General features: G+C 36.4%; 1 pseudogene; it reads left to right on the top strand.

Moving 5' to 3' along the window:
• Positions 1-2,617: 2,617 nt before the first annotated feature.
• LOC123609753 lies at positions 2,618-3,167 on the top strand (annotated as a pseudogene).
• Positions 3,168-11,296: the final 8,129 nt, after the last annotated feature.

The following is an 11,296-nucleotide window of genomic DNA, read 5'->3' as shown; positions in this document are numbered from 1 at the left end:
AAAATTCACAATAATCAGCCCCTCTCATTTTTCCTGTCAATGGTTTTGGAGAAGTGTTTTTATTGTGTGATCCCCTGTGTGTTGTTTGCTCTCTCTCTCCCTACCCTCTGTCCATAATCAGGGCTCCCTCCCCTCTACAGCACCCATGATTCTTTTCTCCCCCAAATCACATCTCCACACCTTCTACCTTCCATGATATGGCCTTTTCTCTCCTTCTAGTTGTACAATTTGATCTCTCAGTCCAAGAAATTGGACATCAATTTCTTGGGTGTTCAGAATGATTTGATATTTATCTGTGTCTCAGGGTTGAGGCAAGCATAGGGTCCCCCTACTATTCCACCATCTTAACTCCTTCCTCTACTCTTTTTTTTTTTTTTGAGGTATACTTGGCATATAACATTGTATTCGTTTCAGGTGTACAATATAATGATTCAATATTTGTATACATAATGACTGATCACCACAATAAATCTCATTAACATCCTTTATCATACATAGTTATAACTTTTAATTTTTTGTTTTATAATGAAGACTTAAGATTTTCCTCTCAGTCACTTTCAAATATGCAATACAGTATTATTAACTCTAGTCACCATTCTGTACATTATATCCTCATGACTCATTCATTTTATATATGGAAGTTTGTACCTTTTGACCCCCTTCACCCATTTTAACCCCTGGGCCCCACAACAGCCAATCTGTTCTTTGTATTTGTGAGCTTGGTCTTTGTTAGTTTCCTTGGCTGATTTTTATTTTATTTTATTTTATTTTATTTTATTTTATTTATTTTATTTACTTAGAGTGGGGAGGGGCAGAGAGAGGGGGAGAGGGAGAATCTTAAGGAGGCTCCATTCTGAGCATGATCTCATGATCATGGGGTATGAGCCCCAAGATGGGGCTTGATCTCACAACTGTGAGATCATGACCTGAGCCGAAATCAAGAGTCAGACACTCAACCAGCTGAACCACCCAAGTGCCCCACAGTTGTTTTGTCTTTAGATTCCACATATAAGTGAGACCACATGATATTTGTCTTTCTGTCTGACTTATTTCACTTAGCATTAGTGCTCTCAGGTCCATGCATGATGTCACAAGTGGTAAGGTTTCATTCTTTATATATGGCTGAATGGCATTCCATTGTATACATATACTACATCTTATTTATCCATTCATCCATCAAAGGACAGAGAGGTTTTTCCCATATCTTGGCTGTTATAAATACTATTGCAGTGAACACGAGGGTACATATATCTTCTCAAATTAGTGTTTTTGTTTCCTTCAGGTATACCTAGAAGTAGAATTGCGGGATCATATGGTAGTTTTAGTAATTTTTTGAAGAATCCCCATACTGTTTTTCACAGTGGCTATACCAATTTACATTCCCATCAGCAGGGCATAAGGGTTCCCTTTTCTCCTTATCCTCACCAACACTTCTTAATTCTTGTCTTTTTAATTTTTTGAATGTTTATTCATTTTTGAGAGACAGAGAGACAGATTGGAAGTAGAGGAGGGGCAGAGAGAGAGGGAGACACAGAATCCGAAGCAGCCTTTAGGCTCTGAGCTATCAGCACAAAGCCAGTCATGGGGCCCGAACTCAGGAATATGAGATCATGACCTGAACTGAAGTTGGACGCTTAACCGACTGAGCCACGGGGGTGCCCCTTTTCTTGTCTTTTTCATACTAGCTTTTCTAACAGATGTGAAATAATATCTCGTTGTGGTTTTGATTTGCATTTCCCTAATGATTAGTGATATTGAGCATCTGTTCATGTGTCTGTTAGCCATCTACATGTCTTTTTGGAAAAAAAAAAATGTCTTTTCAAATTCTCTGCTCAGAGTTGCATGAGTTCTTTAAATATTTTGGATATTTTGACTTGCACATATTTTCTCATATATATGGCTTGTTCATATTTTGTCTCAATCAGTACATTAGCTTTTCATCTTGTTGATGATTTCCTTTGCTGTGCAGAAGCTTTTTAGTTTGCTATAGCCCTCCTTGTTTATTTTTTCTTTTGTTGCCTTTGCTTCTGGAGTCAAATCCAAAAACTCGTTTCAAAGGCCAATGTCGAGGAGTTAATGCCTATGTTATAATTTAATTATAATTAATTAATTTTATCTATGCTTAATTTATAGCTTGTATTCTATGAAAAAGTATTTTTGTGGAAATTAAAAAATATTATCTGATTTATCTATATATAGAAATGTAAAGGACTAAGACAAGACAAATTAATTTTGAAGAATAGCAAAATTGGAGAACTTTGCTCTAAGGGTTATCACGGTGTATTGCAAAGCTACAGTAGTTAAGACAGTTGGGTATTAGCACAAGATTAGACAAATAGACACCCGGAAGAGAATAGACACATGCGAGACCATTTGTTTTCTTATAAAGTATAAAAAATAATGAGAAAAATGTTTTTTTTAAATAATGATGTTGGGTCAATTGGTTATCTATATTGACCATATGGAATATCCATATCCATAGGATATTCTTGATATCCTACTTCACATAAGATACAAAACTCAATTCTGGGGAAAGTGGGATATATATGTCCATGTGAATGGTAATAATAAAATATCACATAGACTCTAGGCTTTCAGCTAGGGGGAGGCGAAGGTTCATCTGACATCAGGTGCCTCCACCATGCTTCCTAAGTTTGACCCCAATGAGATCAAAGTCATATACTAGAGGTGTACTCATAGGGAGCGCCATCTGCCCTGGCCCTGTCTACAAAGAAGGTTGGTGATGATATTGCTAAGACATCAGGTGATTGGAAGGGTCTGAGGATTACAGTGAAAGTGACCATTCAGAACAAACATTCCTGGATTGAAATGGTGCCTTATGCTTCTGCCCTGATTATCAAAGCCCTCAAGGAACTGCCAAGAGGCAGAAAGAAGTGTAAAAATGCTAAACACAGTGGAAATACCACTTTTGATGGGGTTGTCAACAGATGTGGCACCAATCTCTAGCCAGAGAACTCTCTGGAACCATTAAAGAAATCCTGGGAATTGCCCAGTCTGTGGGCTGCAATGTGATGGTTGCCACCCTTGTGATATCATAGATGACATCAGTAGTGGTGTAGTGAAATGCCCAGCTAGTTAAAACCTATAAAGGAAACTATTTCAATAAAGGATCATTTGATAACCAAAAAAACAAAACAAAACAAAAACCCATCACATTGAAAACAGAGAATATCTTCATGCCTTCAGGATAGGAAAAACTTTCTAAAGAAAAGTGTTGAGGGGAACCTGGGTGGCGCAGTCGGTTAAGCGTCCGACTTCAGCCAGGTCACGATCTCGCGGTCCGTGAGTTCGAGCCCCGCGTCAGGCTCTGGGCTGATGGCTCAGAGCCTGGAGCCTGTTTCCGATTCTGTGTCTCCCTCTCTCTCTGCCCCTCCCCCGTTCATGCTCTGTCTCTCTCTGTCCCAAAAATAAATAAACGTTGAAAAAAAAAAAAAAGTGTTGATAAATGAAACAAAATTAAGAACTTCTGTTTATCTAAAGACCCCAGCAAAAGAATAAAAGAGAAAACTACAAACTAAAGAAAATACTTTTATATTTTATCTGACAAAGATTATTATCCAAAATATGTAAAATATTCCTGTGAAGCATTATAAAAATAGAAAGTCCATTAAAATGTGGGCAAAAACTTGAACACTGAACAAATAACTCATGAAAGAGAATAAATGGATGACAAGCATATAAAGTACGTAACATCAGTAGTCATCAGGGAATTGAAAAATTGTATAACTATAACTACACACTCATAAGAATAGGCAAAATCTAAAGAAATTAGTAATATTACATATTGGTGAGGATATGGATCAACAAGAAATTTCATGCACTATAAATGGAAATATAAATTGGTACAACCACTTCAGAAGACTGGTAGTAACTATTAAAGCTGAATGCATGTGTAGCCTATAACCTAACAATCTCAGATTTCACTACTACAAACATACCCAACCTAATGATGACTGAAAGGAGCAAGAATATTTAAAATTGCATTAATTATCATTGCCAAACACTAGAAACAATCTAAATGGCCAGCAACAGTATAATGGATGATAAATTGTGGTGTATTCATACGATGGGGTAGTCTACAACATTAAAGCAAATGAGTCACCATTACATCCAACAGCATAGATGGGTCTAACAACATAGCATTGAGCAGTAGGAGTCATACACAAAGAGGTTATATTTTATTATTCCATATACATAAAGTTCAAAACAGACAAAGCTAATCTATGGTAAGGAAGACAGAGTAGTAGTTAAACTTAGGAAGGGAAGAAGAGAAAATTGGGATGGGACATTATAGGGGTTTTGGGGTACTGGTAGTGTTCTACTTCCTGATCTGGGTTATTACACATGTATATTTACTTTGTGAAAATTCATTGAGGTGTACTGTTATGCATGTGCTCATTGCTGTATGTTGCTCTACATAAAATTTAAAAGGTAAACCCTAGATAACCAATTTATAAATAGAAACAATCTTAATACCTTCCAAACTAGATGAATCAAAAGGAGGACAAATAGGAGGATTTGGAGGAGGAAAAAGAAGAGAGAAAAAAGGAAGAAAAAGAAAAATTTAGAACACTTTATCAATCCAACAAAAGATAGGATAGCAGGAAAAAAAAAAAAAACAAGGAAAATGAATGGTAAGCAGAAAATACAAAAGGAGGTGGTAGAAATAAGCCCAAATGCATAAGATATCAAAGTGAATGTGATAAATAAAGCTCACCCATTAAAAGAAATTATCATTTATTTTTATTTTTTATTTTTTTTTTGGTATGAAATTTATTGTCAAATTGGTTTCCGTACAACACCCAGTGCTTGTCCCAACAAGTGCCCTCCTCAATGCCCATCACCCACTTCCCCCATCAACTCTCAGTTTATTCTCAGTATGATTATCAGATGGAGTAACGATGATATAAATTCAGATACATGTGGTTATAAAAGGTATACCTAACACCAAACCAAAAAGAAAATTTGAATATAAACTTTTCAAAACCTAAATAGATTTCATAGTAAGTTGAATTACAAAAAATAGAGAATAATTCCCAAGACAATAAAACAATTTGGCACCTAATAATATAACATTCCATTAGGCATAGCAAACTGACAGGATTACAAAGTAAAATTGACAAATCCAGAAGGGTAGTAGATGTGAACACTTCAACAAAAACCATGAATCAAATAGTAAAAGTATAGGATAATTGAACAAATAGGCTATACCCAGTCCCAGCTCAGCTGTCTCCCTATTCCTACCCATCTTCCAAAATACACACACCAAAATCCTCAGGCCACTGAGAAGTAAGAATAATTCAATAACCAGCTCTCAAACCATATTTTGTAGGGAAAGACTCAGAGAATATCGGATAGACTTCCGGAGAATTTACCAGATTATACCAGGGCAAAAACAAAGTCTACATACAGGATTCATTGGAAATATAAACAACACAAAAATATAATGACATAAGAACTATGCAAACAGAACAAAAAATAACAAAAGAAATTCTATAGCAACCAGAGTCTAAAAAACACAGGAAAATGTCTCACCAGTGTTTCATACCATAGAAAAGCATATTAAGAACATAAATAAGAGCTTAAATGTAAGATAATAACACAGAAAGAAATAAAATTGAAAAAAATGACACAAATTGAAAGTAAAATAATGCCATTACAAAACTAATAAACAAATTACATATGGAAAGAAATTGAATGGACAAGGCTGAAAAATAAATTACTTACACAAAGAAAAGGCTTGAGGTAAGCACAGTAAAATCAAAGGAAAAAGATAAAAAAAATTAATGGAAATAGAAGATAATAGCTATGGAAGAGTGAAAAAGATGACATTACACAAGGATGGTAAGTGTCCCTGAGTTAAAGAACTCAAAAAAATGAATCAGAAAACCTGTTTCAATAACAAATAGAAAGATAGTCCTGAACTGTAGGAATAAGAGGCTCTGCGACTCAGAAGTTTATATACTATTCCAGGACAAAAATATTGAACACTATCCATTCTAAATCATATTCCTGTTATTATTGAATTTAGAGGATAAGGAAAAAACTCTTTAGGCATCTAGAAACAAATTGCTATAATCTAGAACAAAAGGAGACTGGCCTTAATCTTCTCCAGAGCAACACTCCAGGGGAGAGGACAATGGAGCACTGTCTACTAAACTGTAAAGGAAAAGAAATGTGATCCAAAAATATTGCATGCAGTTAATATTCCATTCAGCTATGAAGGCTACAAACAGATATTCTTGAATGTGAAAGGAAAAAAATAATAACATGCATTCACTTTCTTGAGGTGCAAAAAAATGACTCAAGAATGGAATCTAGCTAATCAAATGAATAGGACACCATGGCATATGGTGACTTCTGCCATGTTGAATACCAGAAGACAGTAATGTCACAGCATTACAACAAAGTGTGACCTACGTTTTCTATAATCAGTTAAGTGCTTCTTTAGGTTGAAAGGCAATAGACACATTGTCTGCTCTAGTGTGAAAGAACTTAGGGAATATAGCACCTAGAAGTATTTTTTTTAAATAAACCTTTGAAATAAAATCCATACAAGAGGGGATCAAAATTTAGAACTTAAAATGAAAAACTAATAAAAAAATGGTGATAGACATTAAATCCATTTAAACATAGAACAAAGAAAACAGAACTAAGGTTACAAAGCACAATATAAATGCCATAAAGCTTTTAAATGATTAACTTTAGTGTCTTAATGTCAAGCAAAACTAAGTTACTTTTTATGAAAAACAGAATGTAGATCCTGATAATGGTTCAAGACAACAGACAGAGAACATATGCTGATCAACTCTTTCTCCCAAGACTGGATTAAAATGATAGTACGAAGTATAAGATCCAGGGGGACAAGGAAAGGGACAGTGTTTGACAAAATAGTTCAGTAAGTTTCTGGAGTCCAAAAAGCAGATAGAAGGGTGGAAGTGTAGAAAGAGCTCTGGCCATGAAGAAGCCAGGTATGACAGGGGTGGGATAGAGACCTAGGGCTGATTAAAAAAAATTAAAAGAATTAATTAAATATGTATGGGGCGCCTGGATGGCTCAGTAGGTTAAGCATCTAACTCTTGATTTTGGCTCAGGTCATGATCTCATGGTCGTAAAATTTAACCCCACGTAGAGCTCCACACTGACAGTGCAGAGCCTGCTTGGGATTCTCTCTCCCTCTCTCTCTCTCTGCCCCTCCCCTGCACTCACTCACTCTCTCTCTCACATAAATAAACACTTGAAAATAAAGACTTACTTTAAAAAAATATTTAAAGAAAAACTAGTCACCCCATATCGCTCACCTACTCTTAGCATTCCCACACCAAGAAAATAAAAACTAAACATTTCTTTTCTAAAGAAATTTAATAGTTTGGAAAACCTAAAGTAGAAACGTTGACACTTTTGGATAAAACCTATCTTCTCATTTTAGTATTCTTCAACTTAAGGACAAGATCACTACTCACTCACTTTTTAAGGAAGCCACTTACGTATAACTTCTAGTTCTCTTTTCCATTATTCTAAAACAATGAATAACTATGAATTACATGACACTTGAGGGAAAATATTTAAAGAATAAGACTAAGATAAACCTGGTAAGATACCCCAAGAGAGAGAAAGATAAATTAAGGAATGGAAAAGAACTTTTAAATATTCTAGTTATTATACTAATATGTTAGAAGATGTTACATGCATATAGCAAGAATAGCATCTATGAAAAGGGAACGATGAAATAGCAAGAAGGTACAGTTAGAAAATTAGTATGTGACTATTGAAAACAAAGAAATTTGAGGGGCGCCTGGGTGGCGCAGTCAGTTAGGCGTCCGACTTCAGCCAGGTCACGATCTCGCGGTCCAGGAGTTGGAGCCCCGCGTCGGGCTCTGGGCTGATGGCTCAGAGTCTGGAGCCTGTTTCCGATTCTGTGTCTCCCTCCCTCTCTGCCCCTCCCCCGTTCATGCTCTGTCTCTCTCTGTCCCAAAAATAAATAAACGTTGAAAAAAAAAAGAAAACAAAGAAATTTGAGAGGAGAAAAACATCAAAGAAATAATAGAAAGGAAGATACCACAGTTTATGGTGGATATAGGTTTTCAGATTGAGAGAAGCCAGGAAATGTACAGCATGAGTGCAATAAACATCCATTTCTAAACATAATATTGAGAGATTTTACCACACCAAGTTCAGGGAAAAGATCCTAGAAGTTTTCGGAAAGGAAAAGTAACAGTACAGAGACTGCTAGAATGCAGGCAGAATTGCCTTAAAAATTCTGATGAGAGCTGATTTTGAACGTAAAAGCCTTACCTAGCCAAATTATTAATCAAGTATGATGATAGAATAAAAGTGTTTTCAAATATCCAAGAACTCAGAAAATTTCTCTCATATGCATCCATCTTTACAAGATTCCTTAATATGGATCAGAGAAAACAAGAAACTAAGAATGAGCAAGACCTAGGATATTGGAAACAATGAATCTAACCTGGGACAGTAATGAAGAGAAGACCTAACATTACTAATGTGTGGCAAAATAATTTTCAAAGTGAGGTCCAGAAATAAGTATGCAGTAAAAAAGATAAAAGGTATGTGCAGTGGGGTATGTTCCATAGACTTGATAGTATCCTTGAAATGCAGAACAAAGCTGAGGATTGACTAAAGAAAAAATAGAAAGCAATTAGAAATTTGCTTAAGAGGGACACTGAACATGAAAAGTACATGCTATCATGTAATCACTGCTTGGTTCAGCAATGAACTTTATTTGCATAGTTATGGTAATGCAAAGCAATGCTTATTGATTTTTCAACTTTTAAGACCTAAGAAAAGGCAAAGCATGGGAAACTTAACTGTGGTTATAGCTCAGAAGGCATTTTTTTTTTGGTATTGTTAATGTGAAAGTAAAAGTGATGCTTCCAAGAGTAAAGAACTGAAGACTTCACTTTACAAGGTAAGGAGTCAAGATAGATTGTCTGTTACTACTGGACAAAAATAAAAGGAAAATATATATTTTGAGGGCCACAAGTGTGATCCAAAGAGGAATGAAGAAGAGTAGTGAAATAATTATGATGGCAGGAGGGAGAGGGGAGAGTTTAGGGAAGAGTAACTGAGCTAAATCCTCATTTACCATGGCAGGATGTCAATACACAGTTTTGTTTTGTTTTTAATATGAAATTTATTGTAAAATTGGTTTCCATACAACACCCAGTGCTCATCCCAACAGATGCCCTCCTCAATACCAATCGCACACCTTTCCTTCCCTCCCACCCCCCCATCAACCCTCCGTTTGTTCTCAGGTTTTAAGAGTCCCTTATGCTTTGGCTCCCTCCCTCTCTAACTTTTTTTTCCCTTCCCCTCCCCCATAGACTTCTGTTAAGTTTCTCAGGATCCACGTAAGAGTGAAAACATTTGGTATCTGTCTTTCTCTGTATGACTTATTTCACTTAGCATAACACTCTCCAGTTCCATCCACGTTGCTACAAAGGCCGTATTTCATCCTTTTCATTGCCATGTAGTACTCCGTTGTGTATATAAACCACAATTTCTTTATCCATTCATCAGTTGATGGACATTTAGGCTCTTGTTGAAATTTGGCTATTGTTGAAAGTGCTGCTATAAACATTGGGGTACAAGTGCCCCTATGCATCAGCACTCCTGTATCCCTTGGGTAAATTCCTAGCAGTGCTATTGCTGGCTCATAGGGTAGATCTATTTTTAATTTTTTGAGGAACTTCCACACTGTTTTCCAGAGCGGCTGCACTAGTTTGCATTCCCACCAACAGTGCAAGAGGGTTCCTGTTTCTCCACATCCTCGCCAGCATCTGTAGTCTCCTGGTTTGTTCATTTTAGCCACTCTGACTGGCATGAGGTGGTATCTGAGTGTGGTTTTGATTTGTATTTTCCAGATGAGGAGTGACATTGAGCATCTTTTCATGTGCCTGTTGGCCATCTGGATGTCTCCTTTAGAGAAGTGTCTATTCATGTTTTCTGCCCATTTCTTCACTGCATTATTTGTTTTTTGGGTGTGGAGTTTGGTGAGCTCTTTATAGATTTTGAGTACTAGCCCTTTGTCCAATATGTCATTTGCAAATATCTTTTCCCATTCTGTCAGTTGCCTTTTAGTTTTGTTGATTGTTTCCTTTGCAGTGCAGAAGCTTTTTATCTTCATGAAGTCCCAATAGTTCATTTTTGCTTTTAATTCCCTTGCCTTTGGGGATGTGTCAAGTAAGATATTGCTGCGGCTGAGGTCAGAGAGGTTTTTTCCTGCTTTCTCCTCTAGGGTTTTGATGGTTTCCTGTCTCACATTCAGGTCCTTCATCCATTTTGAGTTTATTTTTGTGAATGGTGTAAGAAAATGGTCTAGTTTCATTCTTCTGCATGTTGCTGTCCAGTTCTCCCAGCACCATTTGTTAAAGAGACTGTCTTTCTTCCATTGTATATTCTTTCCTGCTTTGTCAAAGACTAGTTGGCCATACTTTTTTGTGTCCAGTTCTGGAGTCTTTGTTCTACTCTATTGGTCTATGTATCTGTTTTTGTGCCAATACCATGCTATCTTGATGATTAGAGCTTTGTAGTAGAGGCTAAAGTCTGGGATTGTGATGCCCCTGCTTTGGTCTTCTTCTTCAAAATTACTTTGGCTATTCGGGGCTTTTTGTGGTTCCATAAGAATTTTAGGATTGCTTGATCTAGCTTCGAGAAGAATGCTGGTGCAATGTTGATTAAGATTGCATTGAATGTGCAGATAGCTTTGGGTAGTATTGACATTTTGACAATATTTATTCTTCCAACCCATGAGCATGGAATGTTTTCCATTTCTTTATATCTTCTTCAACTTCCTTCATAAGGTTTCTATAGTTTTCAGCATACAGATCTTGTACATCTTTGGTTAGGTTTATTCCTAGGTATATTATGCTTTGTGGTGCAATTGTGCATGGGATCAGTTTATTTCTCTTTCTTTGCTTCATTATTAGTGTATAAGAATGCAACCGATTTCTGTACATTGATTATGTATCCTGCAACTTTGCTAAATTCATGTATCAGTTCTAGTAGACTTTTCATGGAGTCTATCAGGTTTTCCATATATAATATCATATCATCTGCAAAAAGTGAAAGCTTGACTTCATCTTTGCCAATTTTGATGCCTTTGATTTCCTTTTGTTGTCTGATTGCTGATGCTAGCACTTCCAACACTATGTTAAACAACAGCGGTGAGAGTGGACATCCCTGTCGTGTTCCTGATCTCAGGGGAAAAGCTCAGTTTTTCCCCATTGAGGATGGTATTAGCTGTGGGCTT

This window comes from Leopardus geoffroyi, chromosome B2 (assembly GCF_018350155.1).
Source record: "Leopardus geoffroyi isolate Oge1 chromosome B2, O.geoffroyi_Oge1_pat1.0, whole genome shotgun sequence".
In the NCBI taxonomy this organism is placed as follows: domain Eukaryota; kingdom Metazoa; phylum Chordata; class Mammalia; order Carnivora; family Felidae; genus Leopardus; species Leopardus geoffroyi.
Note: the sequence above shows the minus strand (reverse complement) of the source record. Positions and strands in the feature narration are given on the sequence as shown.